This window comes from Poeciliopsis prolifica, unplaced genomic scaffold (genome assembly GCF_027474105.1).
Source record: "Poeciliopsis prolifica strain line A6 unplaced genomic scaffold, Auburn_PproV2 SCAFFOLD059, whole genome shotgun sequence".
Taxonomy (NCBI): domain Eukaryota; kingdom Metazoa; phylum Chordata; class Actinopteri; order Cyprinodontiformes; family Poeciliidae; genus Poeciliopsis; species Poeciliopsis prolifica.
This window is the reverse complement of record NW_026562434.1, coordinates 121,434-145,100: the sequence shown is the minus strand read 5'-3', so window position 1 is coordinate 145,100 and position 23,667 is coordinate 121,434. Positions and strand designations below refer to the sequence as shown.

General features: G+C 39.4%; 1 pseudogene; it reads left to right on the top strand.

Annotated features, from left to right (window-relative positions):
• LOC129379562 (NLR family CARD domain-containing protein 3-like) overlaps window positions 1-23,667 on the top strand; it is a 252,629-nt pseudogene that overhangs the window by 219,686 nt on the left and 9,276 nt on the right.

Genomic DNA, 23,667 nt, shown 5'->3' with positions numbered 1-23,667 from the left:
CTGATGCTGTTCTTCAGCCTGGATTTTCACTGACTCTTTCTGTTAAAACTGACACTGGATTAATTTAGTTCAGGATGGATTATAATAGTTCTCTTGCCTCCTTGTTGTCTATTCTTTAATTCTTTAGTTCCATCTGCAAAATTATCCACTTCTCAACAAAAGTACATAAAATATGTTGAGTAAAAAGTCCTTTCAGTCTTTCCAAGAACATTCTTGACTGGAAATAAAGAAATAAATATTTGTGATTAGCTTAGTAACACATTTCCCTCCCTGTCTCCTCAGACTGAGTGTCTGTAACCTCTCAGAGAGAAGCTGTGAAGCTCTGTCCTCAGTTCTCAGCTCCCAGTCCTCCAGTCTCAGAGAACTGGACCTGAGTAACAACAACCTGCAGGATTCAGGAGTGAAGCTTCTCTCTGCTGGACTGAAGAGTCCAAACTGCAACCTGGAAACTCTCAGGTAAAATGTTCTACATCCTGGTGAAACCAGATTTACCTGCTTTCCAATATGTTGTAATTATTATTTGTTATAATAATGGATGTCTGACTGTGACATGGTTAACCAGGCTAAATCTCAACATATAATAACGGCTAATTTTCATTTACTCCAAGCTGAAAGAACCAAAAAAAGATTTATTAAGAAAAGTGAAGGTCAGGCTTTGACTGATAGTGTAACGCTAATTCCTTGACAAATTGCTGCATCCTAGTTGAACAGAGGAGCATCAATGCAGATCCTTCCAAACAGCAGTTGTTAGATGTTCTCAACCATCCTGCGGAAAATGTTGATTTTCATTACCTACAAAAGGAAACTTTGTTTTATTAATATTTCATATTATTAATAGGTTAGCAGCAGTTTCTTGTGCGTTTTCATCTTGTGAAAATATCCAGTTCAGACCTTGGTTTCTACCTCCATCTTCTCATTTTCTCATCATGTGATGAATTGTGTGTCTGCAGCTTATCAGGCTGTTTGGTCTCAGAGGAAGGCTGTGCTTCTCTGGCCTCAGCTCTGACCTCCAACCCCTCCCATCTGAAAGAGTTGGACCTGACCTACAATCATCCAGGAGACTCAGGAGTGAAGCTGCTGTCGGCTGGACTGAAGGATCCACACTGGAGCCTGGAAGCTCTCAGGTATGGAGGAACCTGCTGCAGGAGCAGAGAAGGTCTGATAGAGGAGGAAGAGGGAGAAATGTCTTTAGTCAGTCTGCTGGCAAACATTTAGTAGGAAGCTGAATGTTTAGTTTGATAATTAAATATTTAGTTTACAACCATGTGAATAATAAATGAATGGATAACATTTTGAACTCCCTTTTTTATGACAGTTTAATAACTCAAATTATCTCTGGTGATTTTGGTTTTGTAACTTTTCAAACAGCAGCTCATTTAAACTATAAGAATCTTCCACATGGTTCTGAATGAACCTGGGAAACCAACCCATCTACTGAACCACAATAACATGGTATTCAGAGCAGCAGGGGGCCAAATATAGCTCCATGTGGAACCAAGAGGTTGGAGAGAGAAAATCAGTTGAAACTGTTTCCTATCAGAGTTCAGTTTGTCTCTCTGTCTTCACAAACCAGGAGCATCATGGGCTGGGCGGGGCTTCCACTGATGATCTACTGAGGAAATACAAGAAGCTGATTGGCTGATGGACAGGAAGTTGAAATATGAAGATTAATAACATCATAAATCAGATATTATTGGTACTGAAGCAAATGTAGATTTTAGAATAAGTAGAAATATTTTAGTGAAAGGAAGATGAGCAACATCTAGAAAAGATTCTCTATGTTCAGAGAAACTAGTAGAAGAACTGATTTAGATTATGTAGCAATAAACACAATAATTGATTAGCTTAAATTATGTAGAGATGATAATTATGAAAGTTAGATTAGAATAAATTAATCCAGATTAAATATTTAGATAATCCCAATGCAGATACAATGGGATGAAAACAGAAGACATGTAAATGAACAAACAGTAAAATAATACTTAGAGGAAACAAACTGATGATGTTTGAATGATGGAAGAGAAACAAGAACAGATGTTGATTCAGGAAATGGATCAGTCCTTGATTCAACACTATAGTGTCCAGGAAGATTTCAGCTGATTGTGAAATGAGATTATTAGTCAAATAATCTGGAGGCAGAGATTATCACCCAGTTTTCTGGAATATTCTCCTGACTAAGAACGGATCACAAGGAAAATTAAAGAGTGGAGGATCTTTAATGGAGCTAAAATATATTAATGAAAATATTCAGATTCATCTTCAAACTGTCACATTATTCATCAAAGAGTCTGAGGAGTTCAGCATTTAGATTTCCATGATGATCCACTGATGGCAGAAAGACTTTAAAACCATGTTGGATGGAGCTTCAGACCAATCAGCACCAAGAAGCAAAGATGAGAAGAAAATGAGCTTCATGTTGGTCAGATGGATGTTTAAAGGAGGCGACATCTGCAAAATAATCAAACATATAAATGGAATCAGGAAAGAAATTAAATCCCTTGTTTTCCAGAAGGAGGAAATAAATCCAGTGAATGATGAGGAAAAAGTAGAAATGAGAGCAGAAACTGGTTCAGATCCAAAGTTCTGATAAATTTACTGAGAAAGATAAAAGTCAAGATCAGCTCATCCAGAACTTCTGCAGTGGAGGGAGGATTACTTTCACAAGCCATTACTGCAGCTGCTGGATTCAGGATGCTGCTTCTTCTTCTTGGGCTCATTGTAAATGTGTGCAGCGCCACCTGGTGGTGCTGGCTGGTAGAGGAAGTGCTGAAAGGTTGGAGGTGTTTGTCAGAGGTGTGTGATGATGGAAGCCTCTCCCTGGTTTGTGAGTCTGAGCTCAGAGATCAAATCTTTGATTCTTGTTGAATCTTTGTTGAATGTGATGCAGCTTCTCCTTTTGAATGTTTGTATTTCTGGATATTACAGTGAGGCCACAGCAGGTTTTCAGCAGCAGGGCTGTTTAGTGTTTCATTCCTTCATCTGTGTGTGGGAGTGTGGATGGATCAGGTATCCAGGTGTTGATCAGAGTTTAGATTGATTGTATTTTAATGCTGATTATTAAATCAGGTGGAGCTTCCAGAAATGTTTCCTTAGTTTCCTGATGTCCTTTTAGGCTTCAGTGAGTTTCTTCAGGTTGTTACTGAGGGATTTCCTTTCTCCTCTCTGTTGGAGCTTTTCCTGTGTTTGGAGAAATGAGTTGTGCTGCAGCAGCACCAACTGTCCTTCCTACATCCACTGCAGTTTGCAATCCAGATGTTGGACTGTTCCTGTCTCAGTGGAGGACAATGTGTGTCTGAGAGACATGTAATGTCCATGTTTGCTGCTGAAAGAGACTGATGGTCTGACCCCCTCCTCCTTTCAGGGTGGAGCCTGCTGGAGGCCGATTCTTGACTCCAGGTCCATGGAGATGTAAGTGTGTTTTTCATCTGATTCATGACAACAAAGCAGCTCACATTCAACCATCTTCAAACTGTCACATCACTCATTCAGGAGTCAAAGTGTCAATAAATGATCAATAACTGCAGCTGGATTGTGTTTGTTCTCCATCAGATTCCTGTCAACTCACCATCGACACAAACACAGTGAACAGAAAACTCAAACTGTCTGAAGACAACAGGAAGGTGACATATGTGGAGGAGCTTCAGTCATATCCTGATCATCCAGACAGATTTCAATATGATTCTCAGCTGCTGTGTAGAACTGGTCTGACTGGTCGCTGTTACTGGGAGGTTGAGTGGAGAGGAAAAGTTAATATATCAGTGAGTTACAGAAGAATCAAGAGGAAAGGAGACAGTAGAGAGTGTGTGTTTGGATATAATGATTATTCCTGGAGTCTGAGATGCTCTGAGATTGGTTACTCTGTCATTCACAATCACAGAAAAACTCATCTCTCCTCCTCCTCTGTCTCTCACAGAGTAGCAGTGTATGTGGACTGTCCTGCTGGCATTCTGTCCTTCTACAGAGTCTCCTCTGACTCACTGATCCTCCTCCACACCTTCAACACCACATTCACTGAACCTCTGATTCCTGGATTCTGGCTCAGTTCTGGTTCTTCAGTGTTTCTGAGCTGATTTGACTCTAAAGAGTCTAAAGTTTTTCCTTCTGTCAGAGAAACTCTCTCACTGTTGAACAGATAGTTCAGTCTCTACAATCTATTTCTTGGTGAAACGATTCTGATTGAGTCCTTGGAAACATTTTCTTCTTCCAGTCCATTGAAGATGGAAGCTGGGATTATTCCAGGATTATTCCAGGATTATTCCAGGATAATTCCAGGATCCACATGTTTTTCAGTTTGTTTTCTTGTCATAGCTTCACTCTATCATGAGATGCTGGTATACTGGTGGTGAAGCAGCAGGCAGAAAACCCAGGATATAGTTAAATGATGGTTTTAATAGTAAAAATAGTCCAAGTGGAAACACAAAAACAGGCAGCATGGCTGAGCTGAAGCCAGGGCTCAACGCCGGTAGCAACTGTTCATCCTGGTGGACAGAAGAACAGGCTTGACAAAATGACGTGAAGAACGATGAGGACCCGATGAGGAACAAAGGACAACCGTGGGATTAAATACACAGATGGTAATCACAGAAACGAGAAACACCTGGGAACAATCAAGGGGAAACAGGACAACGCAGAGACTGGAAGCATCACAGAAAAATAAGGACCGCTCAGTTTGAAGGCTGCCTACGTTCAATAACATGAAAAAACTGCATGTTTTATATGAATTCAATTAGTACTTAATACTCTTTACACAAAGTGAAAGTACAAATGTAATGTGTTTTTTTTCTAAATTCCTTCATTTTATGAAAAGATGGTTAGCTATCTTTATACAGGAGAAAACTATTTTTAAGAGAGTTGCCACTGATCAATTAATCGTTATTGATTCTAAGACCAATCATCTTTAGATTAATTCAATCAATCTGTAAAAATGTTAAATAAATTAGTGGTTTTCACTGGCTATACCCAGTAATTATTCATTAAATATAACAAATTCTAAAAACACCAGTCTCTTAATGTTATTCCTTTAAAAATAAGTTTTGTTTCTAAAATGATCAAATTAAAATAAGTTACTTGTTGATTTTATAAGGATATTCTGTAAAATTGTAACAGTTTCAAATTTCACAATAAAATAATCTCATTAATCCTACATGATTAATTTTCCATTTTTATTCAACAATTAATCATTTCACCTCCAAAACCTAATTTTTAGTTTATTCCTTGACAATTTTTTTATTATTCCCCAATAATTAAATCAAATTTACTGACAAAGATCCATAAGTTAAAACCTGAATCTCTAACAGGGAACATTTAATGTCCATATCTGGTTTAAAAGGCTCAAAATTAGCAGCCATGTTTAAAAATGTTGGTCATCCTGAAACCCAAGTGGCTGATGGGAAACCTGAGGGGTTAGCATGCTAATCTTTATCCCTGTATCTACACTTTAATTACTTTTTCAGTGAAATGCTGAATTTAAATACTTCATCGTGTATATTTACATAAGTCTACTCTGAGTCTAGTCAAAGTTTTTATAATGAATCAGTGATTTATGATGTGTTCAGAGCCAATCCAAGCTAAAATTATTTAATTGTTCATAACATAAATATCATGTTTTATTATAATTTGGCAAACCAAGAGATTATTCATGTGTTTTATTTACTGTCACAAAGCTTGACCTCATGACCTCGTGTGTTTTCTCCTGTAGAGGAAGTGCTGCTGCTTCTGTTTTAGCTCAAACCTGAAACAATCGACCTCCTGATGAACACAAAGTTCTGCAGAGTGTGTGTGAACACACCACTGGGTGTGTGTGTGTTGACCGCTGCCTTCTTGTCTTGATCACATGCAAATCAGCTGTTATGAAATGTATTTCCTGCTCCATTTCAGAAACACTTTCCCACTCAGAAGTAATAAAATACACACATTTTGAAGCGATGTTCATTTATATTTGTCAAACTGGCAGATTAAGCAAAGATCAGAGTGTTTGGTTATTGATCTCTGTTAAAAAGGGAGAGGTTTCGGGTTTTCATAACTTTAGAGCAAAGATAAACTCTGAAGGATTTTCCAGGATGTGATTACATGATCCTTACAAAAACATTTTATTCTTAGACCAAAAATAAACAATTCCTCTTCATTTCAGGTGAATAACTGCAAGGTGAAAGTCCTGATACACAAAGAGTGAGTCCAAGATTTTACTAATAAAACAGTTTTTTATCAGCCAGATAATTTAGAGGATTTTCTTTCCAGGCTGAGAGAAGAAAAATGGATGAACATTCAGGTTGGAAACATCATCAAACTGGAGAGCAACCAGTTTGTTCCAGAACTTTCTGATCTCAGATCTGGAAACAAACTTCAACTGAGACGTTACTGAAGCTTGATGTTCAGTTGGTCCAAATCTAAAGCTGGATGACTTCAGGGTTTGTTTGTTTCTGCTCACCTGGAGCACCAGCCGGGTGGAGTCAGTCTGAGTTCCTTCATCATCTAAAGAGAACATTGAAGATCCTCCTGGAACAAATGGAGCTTTGGAAAGAAATCAGCAGCCAATCAGATCCCTCCTCAGTGTGTTGGCATGGTGACAGAGGTCAGAGGGTTCAATGACCCTCAGAAGGAGGAGTACTTCAGGAAGAGATTCAGAGATGAGGAGCAGGCCAGCAGGATCATCTCCCACATGAAGACATCACGAAGCCTCCACATCATGTGCCACATCCCAGTCTTCTGCTGGATCACTGCTACAGTTCTGGAGGATGTGTTGGAGAGCAGAGAGGGAGGAGAGCTGCCCAGAACCCTGACTGACATGTACATCCACTTCCTGGTGGTTCAGACCAAAATGAAGAAGGTCAAGTATGATGGAGGAGCTGAAACAGATCCACACTGGAGTCCAGAGAGCAGGAAGATGATAAAGTCTCTGGGAAAACTGGCTTTTGATCAGCTGCAGAAAGGAAACCTGATCTTCTATGAATCAGACCTGACAGAGTGTGGCATCGATATCAGAGCAGCCTCAGTGTACTCAGGAGTGTTCACACAGATCTTTAAAGAGGAGAGAGGTCTGTACCAGGACAAGGTGTTCTGCTTCGTCCATCTGAGTGTTCAGGAGTTTCTGGCTGCTCTTCATGTTCATCTGACCTTCATCAACTCTGGTTCTGACATGATCAAAGAAATACAAAGATCTAATACATCCTCATTACTTAATAAATCTGATCTACAATCTCTCCATCAGAGAGCTGTTGACCAGGCCTTACTGAGTCCAAATGGACACCTGGACTTGTTCCTCCGTTTCCTCCTGGGACTTTCACTGCAGACCAATCAGAGACTCCTAAAAGGTCTGCTGACACAGACAGGAAGTAGATCACAGACCAATCAGGAAACAGTTCAGTACATCAAGGAGAAGATCAGTGAGAATGTGTCTGCAGAGAAAAGCATCAATCTGTTCCACTGTCTGAATGAACTGAATGATCGTTCTCTAGTGGAGGAGATCCATCAGTCTCTGAGTTCAGGAAGTCTCTCCACAGATAAACTGTCTCCTGCTCAGTGGTCAGCTCTGGGTTTCATCTTAGTGTCATCAGGAAAAGATCTGGATGTGTTGACCTGAAGAAATACTCTGCTTCAGAGGAGGTTCTTCTGAGGCTGCTGCCAGTGGTTAAAGCCTCCAACAAAGCTCTGTAAGGTCACACATTGTTAATGCAGTTATCTTGATAGAAATATAAATGATGAGGTAAACATATATGTTAATTTTTCAGCTTATATATTGTTGCATTGTCTCCTCAAAGTTTCTCACTGGGGGTGATGTGTGAAGGAGACACAGACTCCCTTCAGCAGCTGACATAGTGATACATATTAAAGCAGCAAAACTCGTCCTCTTTATGTTAAAATTTAAATTGTATTAATTTTGTTAATTGTGGAATTTTATCATTCTCTTTCCAGACTTCTTGTTTCCTGTAGTTCTAAACTTTAAGGATGGAGGACTAACTATAAAATGAACCATTTCGCAACAAAAGGCTTCATAAACATTTGTAAAATAAGATTGATCCTTCTCTGTCCAAGAAAAACCTTGAAAAATATAATTTTTTGTAGAATTGTATAATAACATATTTTCCTCCCTGTCTCCTCAGACTGAGTGGCTGTAACCTCTCAGAGAGAAGCTGTGAAGCTCTGTCCTCAGTTCTCAGCTCCCAGTCCTCCAGTCTCAGAGAACTGGACCTGAGTAACAACAACCTGCAGGATTCAGGAGTGAAGCTTCTCTCTGCTGGACTGAAGAGTCCAAACTGCAACCTGGAAACTCTCAGGTAAAATGTTCTCAATCCTAGTGAAACCAGATATCTCTCCATTATATTCTATCAGTTATGATGCAAATGTTTTTTCAATAATAGAAGAAAATGATAGTAGATGTCTTACTGTTAGATGGGTATTTCCCCCTATATTGGTTTTCTCAATGTTTTTTTTCCAAACATGAGTTTAAATTGTAGCAGTTTCTTTACACAATCCTTTTATAGAACAATTTGATTCTTGTTCAAATAGTTTTTGTCAGTTGCTGCTCAGTTTTCCATCTCTGTATCCAACAGTTAAACATGTAAAGATGAAACTAGATTTGCTCTGCTTTGATTCAAGCTGCTGTTTTCCCTCAAACCAGCTCTGATGCTGATCCTCAAACTGAGCCTGATGCTGATCTTCAGCCCAGCCTCGATTCTCAGGCTTCATTGGACTCTTTCTGTTAAAACTGACATGGATTCATTTAGTTCATAGAGGAATTTAATATTTCTCTTGCCAGCCTCCTTGCTGCCTTTAGTTCAGTCCTTCATGGCTGGAGACCCAAATATAGACTGAACCAGTTCACAACAAAAGGCAACATGATTATATATAAAACAGTTCATTAAATCAGTAAAGAGGAACATTGTTGACTGGAAAAAAGACATTTTAATAAATTATTTAATAGTATATTTTCCTCCCTGTTTCCTCAGACTGAGTGTCTGTAACCTCTCAGAGAGAAGCTGTGAAGCTCTGTCCTCAGTTCTCAGCTCCCAGTCCTCCAGTCTCAGAGAACTGGACCTGAGTAACAACAACCTGCAGGATTCAGGAGTGAAGCTTCTCTCTGCTGGACTGAAGAGTCCAAACTGCAACCTGGAAACTCTCAGGTAAAATGTTCTCAATCCTGCTGAAACCAGATTTCTGTTCATTACCTGAATTCATATTGATGGTAATGTCATTTTAACAATAAATTGTTATAATTTATTGAGCTACAATCATCCTGAGCTACAATCATCCAGGAGACTCAGGAGTGAAGCTGCTCTGACTCTGATGTTGCTAACCATGCCAAATCTCAACACAGAAATTTTGTTTTTTATTTATTGCAGGCTGAAAGACGAAAAAAATATTTAGTAATGTCAGGGTCACACTTTCACAGACTGAGGATGTCTGACTTGACAAAATGTAGCATCCTAGGTGCACAGAGGAGTTTTATTGCACATCCTTTCTTCGAGCAGTCATTAGACTTTCTCATCCATTTTAAAAGTGACAAATGTTTGTTTTGATGTACAGAATGTTATTACTATTTCATATTCACAGTTTAGACACCAGTTTCTTGAATGTTTTCTGTCTTGACCAGTTCAGACCTTGGTTTCTACCTCAATGTTCTCATTTTCTCATCATGTGATGAATTGTGTCTGCAGCTTATCAGGCTGTTTGGTCTCAGAGGAAGGCTGTGCTTCTCTGGCCTCAGCTCTGACCTCCAACCCCTCCCATCTGAAAGAGTTGGACCTGAGCTACAATCATCCAGGAGACTCAGGAGTGAAGCTGCTGTTGGCTGGACTGAAGGATCCACACTGGAGACTGGAAGCTCTCAGGTATGGAGGAACCTGCTGCAGGAGCAGAGAAGGTCTGATAGAGGAGGAAGAGGGAGAAATGTCTTTAGTCAGTCTGCTGGGAAACATTTAGTTTGAAGCTGAATAGTTAACTTGTTGCTCAAAGGAACAGTTTTTGTCAGTCACTGCTCAGTTTTCCATCTCTGAATCCAACCAGTTAAAAATGGAAAGATATAATCTGAGATTCTCTCTGCTTTTGTTGAAGCTGGTGTTTCCCTCAAACCGGCTCTGATGCTGATATTCAGACTAGATTTTCAATGGACTCTTTCTGTTAAAACTGACACTGGATTAATGTAGTAATATTTCTCTTGCCAGCCTCCTTATTGCCTGTAGTTCAGTTCTTCAAGGTCAGAGTCCCAACTATAGAATAAAGTTTTGAAAAATATGACCTATTCTTCAATAAGTCGAAGAATATTGTTGACTGGAAAGTAACACAAACATTTGATGATTCCTTAAACATTGTTTGCTGGAAAACATTTAGTTTGAAGCTGGTATACAGTCATATCATTTATAAATGAATGGATAACATTTTGAACCCCATTTTATCTCTTATTACAGTTTAATAACTCAAATTATCTCTGGTCATTTTGGTTGTGTAACTTTTCAAACAGCAGCTCATTTAAACTATAAGAATCTTTCACATGGTTCTGAATGAACCTGGGAAACCAACCCATCTACTGGAACCACAATAACATGGTGTTCAGAGCAGCAGGGGGCCAAATATAGCTCCATGTGGAACCAAGAGGTTGGAGAGAGAAAATCAGTTGAAACTGTTTCCTATCAGAGTTCAGTTTGTCTCTCTGTCTTCACAAACCAGGAGCATCATGGGCTGGGCGGGGCTTCCACTGATGGATCTACTGAGGAAATACAAGAAGCTGATTGGCTGATTTAAAAATAAGTTAAAAATATGCAGATTAATGATATCATATAAAATATATGATATGTAATTGTAGAGACACAGCAGGGAAACAATTTGGACTTTAAAAGAATATTTCATGGAGATCTAGACCAATCAGCCCAAATGAGGAAAGATCAGAAAATGGTCAGATGGATGTGGAAAAGTTCTCAAAAAGTGAAACAAAGATTCACAACTTTCAGGACTTAATGAAACCAAAAATACACAAAAACATGAAGCAAACTGTTTGAGGCAGAGTTTAGCAGTTTTATTTGTATGGTAGTTTGTCCTCAACTAGGTGGCGCTAGAGTCAGGAGGAATAGCCTGGAGAAAAGGCTGATCCTCCCTGATCTGTTTCCAAGCAGTCAGAGTGTAGAAGTTGAGATCTGGAGAAGTTTCCTCCTGTTGCTGCAGCAGCAGAGATGTTCTGCTTCATGGACTAAATCAGGTTGGAAAGAGGAGAGATCTTTACTGAGCTGCTGGATAAAAGCTGCTGAAACATTTCAACTCTTTCTGGAAACTAATGAGACAGAAAAACAATGGATGTTTTTACCATCCAGACCTTTGGAACCAGTTCAGCTCAATAATTCAGTTGTATCTGTGGAAGATGAACAGATTTGATGTGAAATGATGAAATTCTTCATTTCTATCTGATGTTCCAGCAGATCTGTAGAAAATGGAGCTGCAGCTCTCAGACATTTCATGTTTCTATCAATGAATCCACTGATTAAAGCAGGAATCTCATCTCCATGTTCTCCTCCAGAGGTTCCCAAGGTTTGTTCCTGGAAGCTGCTGCTGGTTCTTCCAATCCAGGCTCCGCCCCCTTTAGAGGAAATCTGTCCATATATGGCGCTAAGCGTCACCTTGATGCTGCAAAGCTTTGTTCAGGGATGAGATGTCAGGATGTTGGTGTCAGTCTGTTCCAGGCTTTAGTTGTTCTCCTCATGAGGAGCTGAAGTCTCTGACAGGAACGTGGAGCTGAACAGGAGAAGAACTTGAAGCTTCTTCTTGGCCTCTGATTGCAACAGCAGGACAATCCAACATTTTAGTCTGACTTCATCTGGAAATATTTCTTTGACCCTCAATCAGTGTGAAGGCAGGCCAGCTCCTCATCAGAGCTGAGATCTTCTCTGTCCTCCATGCTGGAAATGTAGAAGTCCAGCAGCTCCTGGTCAGTGACATCAGAGTGTGACATCATCAGTAGAGTGATGATGTCATTTCCTATCAGAGCAGCTTGGAAATCTGAGAGGAAAGATGCAAACAAAGACTCTCTGGACTGTTGGATCTGCTGGTTCTGGTTCCAGATGCTCCTTGGACACTTTCACAAGCCAATACTGCAGCTGCTGGATTCAGGATGCTGCTTCTTCTTCTTGGGCTCATTGTAAATGTGTGCAGCGCCACCTGGTGGTGCTGGTTGGTAGAGGAAGTGCTGAAAGCTTGGAGGTGTTTGTCAGAGGTGTGTGATGATGGAAGCCTCTCCCTGGTTTGTGAGTCTGAGCTCAGAGATCAAATCTTTGATTCTTGTTGAATCTTTGTTGAATGTGATGCAGCTTCTCCTTTTGAATGTTTGTATTTCTGGATATTACAGTGAGGCCACAGCAGGTTTTCAGCAGCAGGGCTGTTTAGTGTTTCATTCCTTCATCTGTGTGTGGGAGTGTGGATGGATCAGGTATCCAGGTGTTGATCAGAGTTTAGATTGATTGTATTTTAATGCTGATTATTAAATCAGGTTGAGCTTCCAGAAATGTTTCCTTAGTTTCCTGATGTCCTTTTAGGCTTCAGTGAGTTTCTTCAGGTTGTTACTGAGGGATTTCCTTTCTCCTCTCTGTTGGAGCTTTTCCTGTGTTTGGAGAAATGAGTTGGCTGCAGCAGCACCAACTGTCCTTCCTACATCCACTGCAGTTTGCAATCCAGATGTTGGACTGTTCCTGTCTCAGTGGAGGACAATGTGTGTCTGAGAGACATGTAATGTCCATGTTTGCTGCTGAAAGAGACTGATGGTCTGACCCCCCTCCTCCTTTCAGGGTGGAGCCTGCTGGAGGCCGATTCTTGACTCCAGGTCTGAGGAAATGTAAGTGTGTTTTCATCTGATTCATGACAACAAAGCAGCTCACATTCAACCATCTTCAAACTGTCACATCACTCATTCAGGAGTCAAAGTGTCAATAAATGATCAATAACTGCAGCTGGATTGTGTTTGTTCTCCATCAGATTCCTGTCAACTCACCATCGACACAAACACAGTGAACAGAAAACTCAAACTGTCTGAAGACAACAAGAAGGTGACAAGTGTGAAGGAGCTTCAGTCATATCCTGATCATCCAGACAGATTTGATAATTATCTTCAGCTGCTGTGTAGAACTGGTCTGACTGGTCGCTGTTACTGGGAGTTTGAGTGGAGAGGAGATGTTGATATATCAGTGAGTTACAGAAGAATCAAGAGGAAAGGAAACAGTAGAGACTGTGTTTGGATTTAATGATAATTCCTGGAGTCTGATCTGCTCTGATGATGGTTACTCTGTCTGGCACAATAACATAGAAACTCATCTCTCCTCCTCCTCTGTCTCTAACAGAGTAGCAGTGTATGTGGACTATCCTGCTGGCATTCTGTCCTTCTACAGAGTCTCCTCTGACTCACTGATCCTCCTCCACACCTTCAACACCACATTCACTGAACCTCTGATTCCTGGATTTGGAGTCTGGTTCAGTTCTGGTCTTCAGTGTTTCTGAGCTGATTTGAGTCTAAAGAGTCTAAAGTTTTTCCTCCTGTCAGAGAAACTCTCTCACTGTTGAACAGATAGTTCAGTCTCTACAATCTATTTCTTGGTGAAATGATTCTGATTGAGTCCTTGGAAACTTTTTCTTCTTCTAGTCCTTTTAAGATGGAAGATGGGATTATTCCAGGATTATTCCAGGATTATTCCAGGATCCACATGTTTTTCAGTTTGTTTTCTTGTCATAGCTTCACTCTATCAAGAGATGCTGGTATACTGGTGGTGAAGCAGCAGTCAGAAAACCCAGGATATAGTTAAATGATGGTTTTAATAGTAAAAATAGTCCAAGTGGAAACACAAAAACAGGCAGCATGGCTGAGCTGAAGCCAGGGCTCAACGCCGGTAGCAACTGTTCATCCTGGTGGACAGAAGAACAGGCTTGACAAAATGACGTGAAGAACGATGAGGACCCGATGAGGAACAAAGGACAACGTGGGATTAAATACACAGATGGTAATCACAGAAACGAGAAACACCTGGGAACAATCAAGGGGAAACAGGACAACGCAGAGACTGGAAGCATCACAGAAAAATAAGGACCGCTCATTTTGAAGGCTGCCTACGTTCAATAACATGAAAAACTGCATGTTTTATATGAATTCAATTAGTACTTAATACTCTTTACACAAAGTGAAAGTACAAATGTAATGTGTTTGTTTCTAAATTCCTTCATTTTATGAAAAGATGGTTAGCTATCTTTATACAGAGAAAACCATTTTTAAGAGAGTTGCCACTGATCAATTAATCGTTATTGATTCTAAGACCAATCATCTTTAGATTGATCCAATCAATCTGTAAAAATGTTAAATAAATTAGTAATTATTCATTAAATATAACAATTCTAAAAACACCAGTCTCTTAATGTTATTCCTTTAAAAATAAGTTTTGTTTCTAAAATGATCAAATTAAAATAAGTTACTTTTTGATTTTATAAGGATATTCTGTAAAATTGTAACAGTTTCAAATTTCACAATAAAATAATCTAATTAATCCTACATGATTAATTTTCCATTTTTATTCAACAATTAATCATTTCACCTCCAAAAACCTAATTTTTAGTTTATTCCTTGACTATTTTTTTTATTTTTCCCCAATAATTAAATCAAATTTACTGACAAAGATCCATAAGTTAAAACCTGAATCTCTAACAGGGAACATTTAATGTCCATATCTGGTTTAAAAGACTCAAAATTAGCAGCCATGTTTAAAAATGTTGGTCATCCTGAAACCCAAGTGGCTGATGGGAAACCTGAGGGGTTAGCATGCTAATCTTTATCCCTGTATCTACACTTTAATTACTCTTTCAGTGAAATGCTGAATTTAAATACTTCATCATGTATATTTACATAAGTCTACTCTGAGTCTAGTCAAAGTTTTTATAATGAATCAATGATTTATGATGTGTTCAGAGCCAATCCAAGCTAAAATTATTTAATTGCTCACAACATAAATATCATGTTTTATTATAATTTGGCAAACCAAGAGATTATTCATGTGTTTTATTTACTGTCACAAAGCTTGACCTCATGACCTCGTGTGTTTTCTCCTGTAGAGGAAGTGCTGCTGCTTCTGTTTTAGCTCAAACCTGAAACAATCGACCTCCTGATGAACACAAAGTTCTGCAGAGTGTGTGTGAACACACCACTGGGTGTGTGTGTTGACCGCTGCCTTCTTGCCTTGATCACATGCAAATCAGCTGTTATGAAATGTATTTCCTGCTCCATTTCAGAAACACTTTCCCACTCAGAAGTAATAAAATACACACATTTTGAAGCAATGTTCATTTATATTTGTCAAACTGGCAGATTAAGCAAAGATCAGAGTGTTTGGTTATTGATCTCTGTTAAAAAGGGAGAGGTTTCGGGTTTTCATAACTTTAGAGCAAAGATAAACTCTGAAGGATTTTCCAGGATGTGATTACATGATCCTTACAAAAACATTTTATTCTTAGACCAAAAATAAACCATCATCCATCAGAGAGGTTCTATTAAAATAATTTATTGTATCTGCAGGTCAGATAATAATCAGGTCTGGATTCACTGGGAAAATTAGCTCAGATTCCTAAAAACATGTGGTTTAATCACAGTTAGTTCATGATTTAATAAAGGGGTGTGAATATTTGCTCCATCTTATGAGTGTGTTAAGTTTTGTCATCTTTTGATTCTTTGCACCTTTTTTGTACTAGGCGCACATGAGTGGTGGCAGCTGGTCTTTGGGCCGGGTCAGGATCTGGTAAAGCAGTTTGGACATCCTGAAAAAGTTTGGGATGTTTGACCGATTGTATGACAGGAAACTGGCTCAGCTCACTAACAATGTTTGGAGGTTTGTCTTTGAGTGGCTGGACAGGAGCTATTTCAGCTGGATTCATGGTGTTTCCTTGTTCAGCAGTTATGACCTGGGTTGGTTTGAGTTGAATTTGAGGTTTGGTTATTCTGCAGTCCTTTGTCCCTTTCTTTAATTAGATTAGTCTTGTTTCTATTTTTACTTTAATTTCTTGTTATACTTGCTATTTTATGTTTCTTAGGTCCAGTTACAATGTGGTATCTTGGTTTTTTTTTCTAGTTTCCCTGTTGTGTTCTCTTCTTTGCCTCCTGTGCCATTTTCTCTCTCTCTTTCCTCCAACCTGTTAATCAGCCCAGGTCTTTTGTTCCAGCATTCACCCTCACAGTATTTATTCTCTTCTCCTGCTCACACTTATTGCTGTTCCCTTCTCTTAAATCCCATCATATCCTGGTTACTTGCCTTTTGATATTCTGCTTATTTTTGCTCCTGGTTCCTGTTTTTGGTCTGCTCTGGCTCCTTGTGATTTCTGTGTTTTCAGGTTTCAAAACATTCAATTTGATCCAGACTCCCAGCTTCTGTTTGCATTTGTCCTCTCTGCTCTTGATCTGACTCTGACTTTAAATTCAGGATGATGATTGAAATGAAATTTCAACCTGGATCAGCAGAACCTCCTCAGCTGATCCTGGTTTTAACCAGAGACTGTCCTCACTCTGCTCACCACACTAATATCATGATCAATGATTATATAGGAGCTTTAGGAATAATCTGCATTAGAACAATGTGTGGTTTCAGCTGCAGTCATGTGGTGATGTTAAGGATTATAGTTTAGTTTAGTTTTATGTTTATTTCTGTTTGATCAGATACTGCAAAATAAGGAAACCAGCTTTTCTTTTCTCTGGGCTCATTTCATCATGGAGATTATATCAACCTGCCTCTGATTTTACAGCAAACCTTCACCGCAAGAAAGAAGACACTACAAACCAGGTGTGCCGTCAAATAATCACTTATCCAACACTTTTAACACATTGAGTTTGAACTTTGAGTTGTTCAGGTAAGGTAAAAGTCCAGATCTGTTGTCTCTGTACAGGTGTGGCATTAGTCTGAGTCTACCGAGGCTCTATTAGGTCTCAGTTTGGTGTTCAGACATTCTTCAACTTTTTGAACTGTATGAAGAAACTGTAAGTTTGCTTGGTTTCCTACTTGAACTTTGTCTACTGGAACCTTTTTATATGTTTTGATGTTTGGAGAAGAAGCATCACTTCTGACTTCCACTCAGTTTGATCTCTCTTCTGTTTGAAGGTTAATTTACACTATTTGATTACTAATGAACAAGAATCAAACAACATGATGAGCAGCTGGTGTTTCTATGTTTTCTTTTCTGCTTCATGTTTTTACCTCCATGAGTCAAACTGTTAAAGTCAGGAAGAAAAGTTTCTTGTTGCATCCTTTCAAAATGAATGAATATTATGTATTATTTTTACTAAATATTATTGTTGAAATGTGTTCAAATGATTATAATAGTTTTATGCAGAAAATAATCCACTTGTAGAGTTTAATAATTAACTGACTAAATCACTTCCTGTTGTTCAGGTTGAATCAGTGAATGTAAATGTTGCTCCATGTCTCCATCTAGTGGACTGATAGTAGAAGTGCAGCAGCTGATGGCAGCTTCCTCTGCCTCTCTGCTGTCTGACTGCATTCACCTGACACTGATATGAAGCAGAGAAGAAGAGCCAATCAGAGGAGGAGCAGCTGATCTTTTTCCAGCACTAATGATGTAAAGGATGATCAGAGTTGATGTGCAGATGAATGATGTGTGTTTCCTCTGCAGGTGAAGCTAGAAAGTGTGTGTGAGCTGATGTGGATTCAGCAGCATGGATCAGTGTGAGGACAGAGAGGAGGGAGTCCCTCCCTCTAAAACCACTCTGTGTGGGGAAGATGAGAGCCAGAGCAAAGGTCAGAGGTGAGGTCACCATCTCTAACTGTCCACAGCCCTTTTCACACAGCGTTCACTATATCAGGCCAGAACAGACGTGGTGATGAAGCTGCTGCTGCTCCTCTTTGCTGATTAAGTTTTAATCATCATGTTTCTGTCAGGATCCATCAGAGACTCAAACCAGAACCAGAACCAGAACCAGAACCCAGCTGTGTGTCCTTTAAGAGCGACAGGTCAAAGGATTTTATCATTAACTTTAAATCTCCTGGATCTCCACCATCAGAGAGGTGAGATGTTTCTAACTGCTGTAACTTCTGTTTATATCTGTTATTGTGGCCATGTGATGATAAGTTCTGTTGGGAAGGGAATGCTAGGTTTGAAGGAGTTCTTATTGTCATACCACATTTGCTTGTTTGTGGTAAGAAATTTGATCTCAGGACCCATATTAAGAAATTAATACACAAATAAAAAATAAATAACTATTAAAGTAGTTAAATATATATATAACTTAAAAAAGTCATATTTCACTAATTTATGAGATGTAGCTGAATTAGTTACAGTTGCAGAGTTCATGCAGTCTGAAGGGAAGACACTGAGTAGGAACAGTGACATCCTGGTAAAAACTTGGCAGAGAATCCATCAGTTTTATGTGATTAAAGTCTCCCACAGCCACATAAAATGCCTCTGCATGCTATTGATATGCTAATGGTGTCATGCAGCTTCTTTGATACCGTTGGAGATTTTCAACTCTCCAGTTAAGGTTCGCTGATGCTGGAGATTCCAGAAGAGTCAGTGAGTTAAACTCAACCAAGGTTGAGACGTATTTCCTGCCGATACTCTACAATCGGAATGGAAAGCTACTTACAGGCACGGGAAGAGCTTCTCTGCCCTGATCCTCTGTACTGGGCCGTCTGTTCAACTCCCGGTATTCTGCGCCGGATGAGCGGGTTCCATCTGCCCCTTGCTCCGCAGTGTGCAAGTTTCCGCAGGCTGCAGACTGCACTCTGCACTCTTCCCATCCAGGTTCCTTTTATTTTGGCTCTAATCAGCATCTGCTGACACCTGTTCAGGTGGCCAATTGGTGCGCTCTGCCTTCCTAGACAACCACTTTCAGTCCAGTGCATTTGGATTGTTAAAGGGGAAAAGAGGAAAAAAGAAAAGCAACGAACCCAAAAACAATCTGTACATGCAAAGCAGAAAAACAATAAACCATCGGAAAAAACACAATCATATTTTCCTGCACAACATAGCGGGCAACAAAAATCACTTTTCCAGTTTCATCTCTACTTTTAAACATCATCTAATTTGGCAGATTATCAGTCATTTCCACAGTTAAACTAAATAATATCTCATGTAGATCTCATTCTTCGGTGAGCTTTGTGTCTGACCATCTGGTTCTGATTGAAGATCCATCAGATCCTCCTTGGATGGTCAGAGTGGAAATGATTCCTGGTTCTGCTCCATGTCAGAACTCAACACTAAGATCACCAAACTGTTCTCTCAGTCATTTCAAACTAACATGTTGGTCTCAGAAACTAATCTTTCTGCTTTTTAAATAAGGTTGGACATTATTCAGGAGGATCAATGATCAGGAACATGTTGGAGGATTGGACCGGTTTCTGATCATTTAGATCATCAAGTTGATGATCTGTCTGGTTCTGTTAGCCAGACAGATCATCAACAGATGAGCCACATTGGAAAAACAATCTTTAAAGCATAACCACACAGAAAGTTTTTAATGAGAGTTTTTCTATCAGGATCCATCAAAGAGTCAAGCCAGAACCAGAACCCTTTAAGAGAAACAGTCCAATGCGTCGTTGGGTTAAATCTTGTGGACCTCCATCATTGGAGAGGTGAGCTGCATCTGACTTCTGTATCTTTGGAACTGAAACAGTAAGCACTCAGATATGCCCAGTTATATTCACAAAGTGAGGTTTATCCATTATCTACCAAAATCAGATCCTCTGTTCTAATGAAAACACCTACATATCTTCATTTCTGGGTGTTGATGATGTTTTGCTGCTTCCTGGCTCCATGTCAGACTAAAGCCCCTTTTTTAGGGTTAGGCCCAGCCATGCTTCGGTCCTGTCCCACCTGTACTGCAGCCCTGTTGTGTTTGCATATATTTGAGCATGGTATCGAAGCTGTACCTGACAACAGTTTTTAAACTAAACAATGGGGTCCACAATTGTTTATTACCCCCAGTTGGTGGGGTAATGCTTTCTTTAGTTATTTGCCAACTGGAAATGTAATGAAGAAGAAGAAAAAGGCTACTTACTACTATGAAGATGCTATCAGTTTAGAAAAACTGAAATTTATTACATACTTGGTTTTCTCATATTAGCAGTTATAAATTCAATTAATTTTGCCAACGATAAAGCAACAACTGCGTTTTTGGCCACTTCTTGATTCCTTGCATCCAGTTCTTCCAGGCAGAAGGCGTTCTCCAACCTGCAAGCTTAACGTATGTCCTCTGACAGTATGTTTACATGGCGGTCGTGCTTTGCCCAATTTTCCTTTTTCTCTTCTCTTATGGCCAGAAGTAAATCCGTGTTGGCTGAGCATTTGTGATGAGGATCTGAAATAAATGAGAAGAGTAAAAACTGTTATATTACACAAAAACATCTTTATGAAATAAATAAATCAATAAATCGATACCAAGAAAGAACGAGTGTCGTACCCATTGCACCATGTTCACACTGGTCTGTCGAGCTGGAAGAAGTGAAAGCCGTGAACGCTGAGGGAGATCTTGGTGAAGATCTCGGAGGGGATGATGGTGGTGACATTGATGAACCTGGAATGTCAGTGGGTCCTGGGAATCCAAATCCTAATGTAAACTTTCTAAAAAGAACAGGAAAAAAAAAAACTTCAGCTTTATATTTACCATAGCCTATTCTGCTAGTTATGAAGCAACAGACAAGACTATACACACCACAGCCTTACAACCTGTTTTGCAAGCATAACATTACAAATAAGCTTTTATAGCTAATTGTCTCAAAGTGAAATGTACAATGGTGACTTACACTGTACATAAAACTTACCATCAATCATGTTCTCCAATAAGATGGTAGCCAAATCGAGGGAACTTTCCCTGCCGCTACTTGACAACTGATGCCAAATAGATGGCTTCCATCTTATTGTACCACCGCCAGTCTTTCCAACCTGTTCCACTCCAACAGTTGTTGTCCTTAATTGCCCGGTAATCAAAATTCAGCTTATTCAACTTCTCTCTACACTGTTTGGAACTTCTGATGTAGCTGGCCGAAGCCATTTCCTCATAGATGTGGTGGAAAACTTTCTTATTCCCCGTTGACACATCTAGCTCATTCTGTACTTGTTCATCACCATCTAAGCTGAGGAAAAAATTGACCTCACCATGAGACCAGGTAACAGCAGAATATTGGGAGGAATCCAACAATAATAAAGATACTAAAAAGAGCACTCTTTACATAATGCAGTAAGAAAAGTTTAGTGAGAGCCAGCTAGAACCAATGAACGGCTGACTCCAAATCAATCAGCTACTGAATCTAAAGCAGTCCCACTTGCCCGGCCCAATTAGAACCAAAGCTCTTGTGGTTCTAAGGAGGTGGGTGGGACCAGGTTGGACGTTCTAATGCAAAAACGCTCTGACCTACTTTGAAGCCAGGCCGACATGGGTCAACCCTGGTTTAGCTGTGCAGTGCAATATAGGGGCTTTACAGTGGAACATATTTTCATAACCCACTGGGAAATACCTGGTAAAGCCATTCTGGTCCATCAGGACTTGGTTCCTGTGTGCATTGTGAGAGCAGTTCAGCAGGGAAGGAAAGCTTCATGATGTGGTTGGTGAGATCTGCTGGAACTCAACCAAACTGAGCTGATGTGGACCATCAGAGGTTCTGCTGGTTCTTAATGGGATCAGCAGGAACATTAAATCTTTACAACTACTTAGATCACCTGGTTCACTGCTCACATCCAGATATCACTTCATGGTAATATTTGGAGTGATATAATGTCTGAACATTATATCTGTCCACACTTTTGATTGTCTATGTGGACAGATACAATGTGAGCTCACTGGATTCCAGGGATCTACAGGATCCATTTTAAAATCCTTACTATAACATCCAGGAGAGGATCCCACATGGACACCCACATATTTCAGACCTCCTCCATGTCCACATCACCTCAGATCTAGTCATCAGAACCTGATGGATGTCCCACACTGTCCTGAAGACCTGTGTGGACCGAGCCTTCACTTCCACTGTCCCAAGCTCTCAGAAACGGTCTCCATCAGCATCAGATCTGCAGATAGTGTGGACTGTTTGAGTCCAAGTTCAGCACCAACTTTTAAAAATGTCTCCTGGGTAATTCTGGTGTTAATGGTCCTCATCCTTATTGTTCATTTTCTCTTTCTAACTTCTTTGTAATGAGTTCATACAATTATTTGCTTTTCTGCTTTAAGGACTTTTAATGTGAAATTCTTCATGATTTCCTCTGTGTAAACTGCTGGATAAATATTTTCTGACTTCCTAATTGTTCCTTGTTCCTCCACAGAGTGGACCAGCAGTTCTCAGAGTTTCCCAGTGGTCCATATGACCAGCATGATCGAATACATCTGGACTCCATATTTACGGTGTGTAGATGTACAACAACTACTTTTCTGTTCACAGTCATCTTCATGCTGCACTTTGTGGATAAGAGGACTGTCAGTCTGTCCAATATCTATCTGGTGTTTGGCTCCATGTTTTCAGTCTGATGTAAAGGTAGCGCTAGACTTTCTTGCAGTTTGTCAGTTTGACTTACAGAATCAAAAGAAACCCTGTAACATTCTATTTTACCCATCAAATTATAATTGATCTTGACATAGGTTACATAGGCGCAATTTTTTGTGGATTAGTTAATATTCAACTATTGAACTGTGAATCGAGATCTCATCACACATACAGCAGATGAATGCATCAAACTTTTCCTCTGCAGGGACAAGAATCACTTACTGTTGCCCCAATGACGTAGAGTAAAAAGAAATAAGCAACTGCATATAAATTACAAGCACTTCACCCAGTGAAGGTCTGAACACACAGTTCCTCACAACTGTGTTCCTGGTCTGCATCTACAGATAAGTCTGTGCTGGTAAGTTAGCCAGGGATCTCTCTGAACCAACCATGTTATCTTTCATTTGAGGCCTGAGACTCAATTAAACAAAGTATATTATACTTTTATTTGGTCTACCATTTGAGTAAGTAGTGCAACTTCTCTTTTATCTTTTTTTCATCCTCCTGCTGTCTTGAGAGCCAGGATTTTTTGAACCACACAAGCTCTTTTTAATCTTTTGTCATAGTGCATAGTCAGGGTGCATGCTTTTACTAAGATATTTTTCTGTGGTTTTTCTTCTCCGAAACTGACAGATGTACAACTGTGAAATATCCTGCACTCCTCCTGAGCCTTACACAAAGATCAAATGTTAAAACCATGCAGTTTTAACATTTGTTAAAACTGCATGGTGTTTTAAGTTCACATATCAGCAGTGGCTGAACTTCGTGCCCATTAATTATATAATAAAGAACTCACTGAAATTTTTATACTTGGATTAACCTAAAATTTCCTCAAGACAAACTGTCAGCTCATCTGTTTCGACTATAAATCCAGTATTACATGATGGCATTTGCTTTACTTTTCTCTATTCTATGAATTAGAGATTAGAAATAAAAATGATATTTCAACCAAAGGTTGGAATGAACTGAATCTCCAAAGCATCCTGTCCATAATTCTTCAATGTGCAGTAATCTCCAGGTACCAAGATTCATTTAGTTCAGTCCATGAGATATTCAAAAAGGATTGTTTTAATTGATTGAATTTAGATGCCTCTATAATGTATTTTGTGCAAAAAGTTTATAATGTCTGTGCATCAGCATCAGCCAACGGCGTGAATTGTAACCTGTCACACTGACGCAT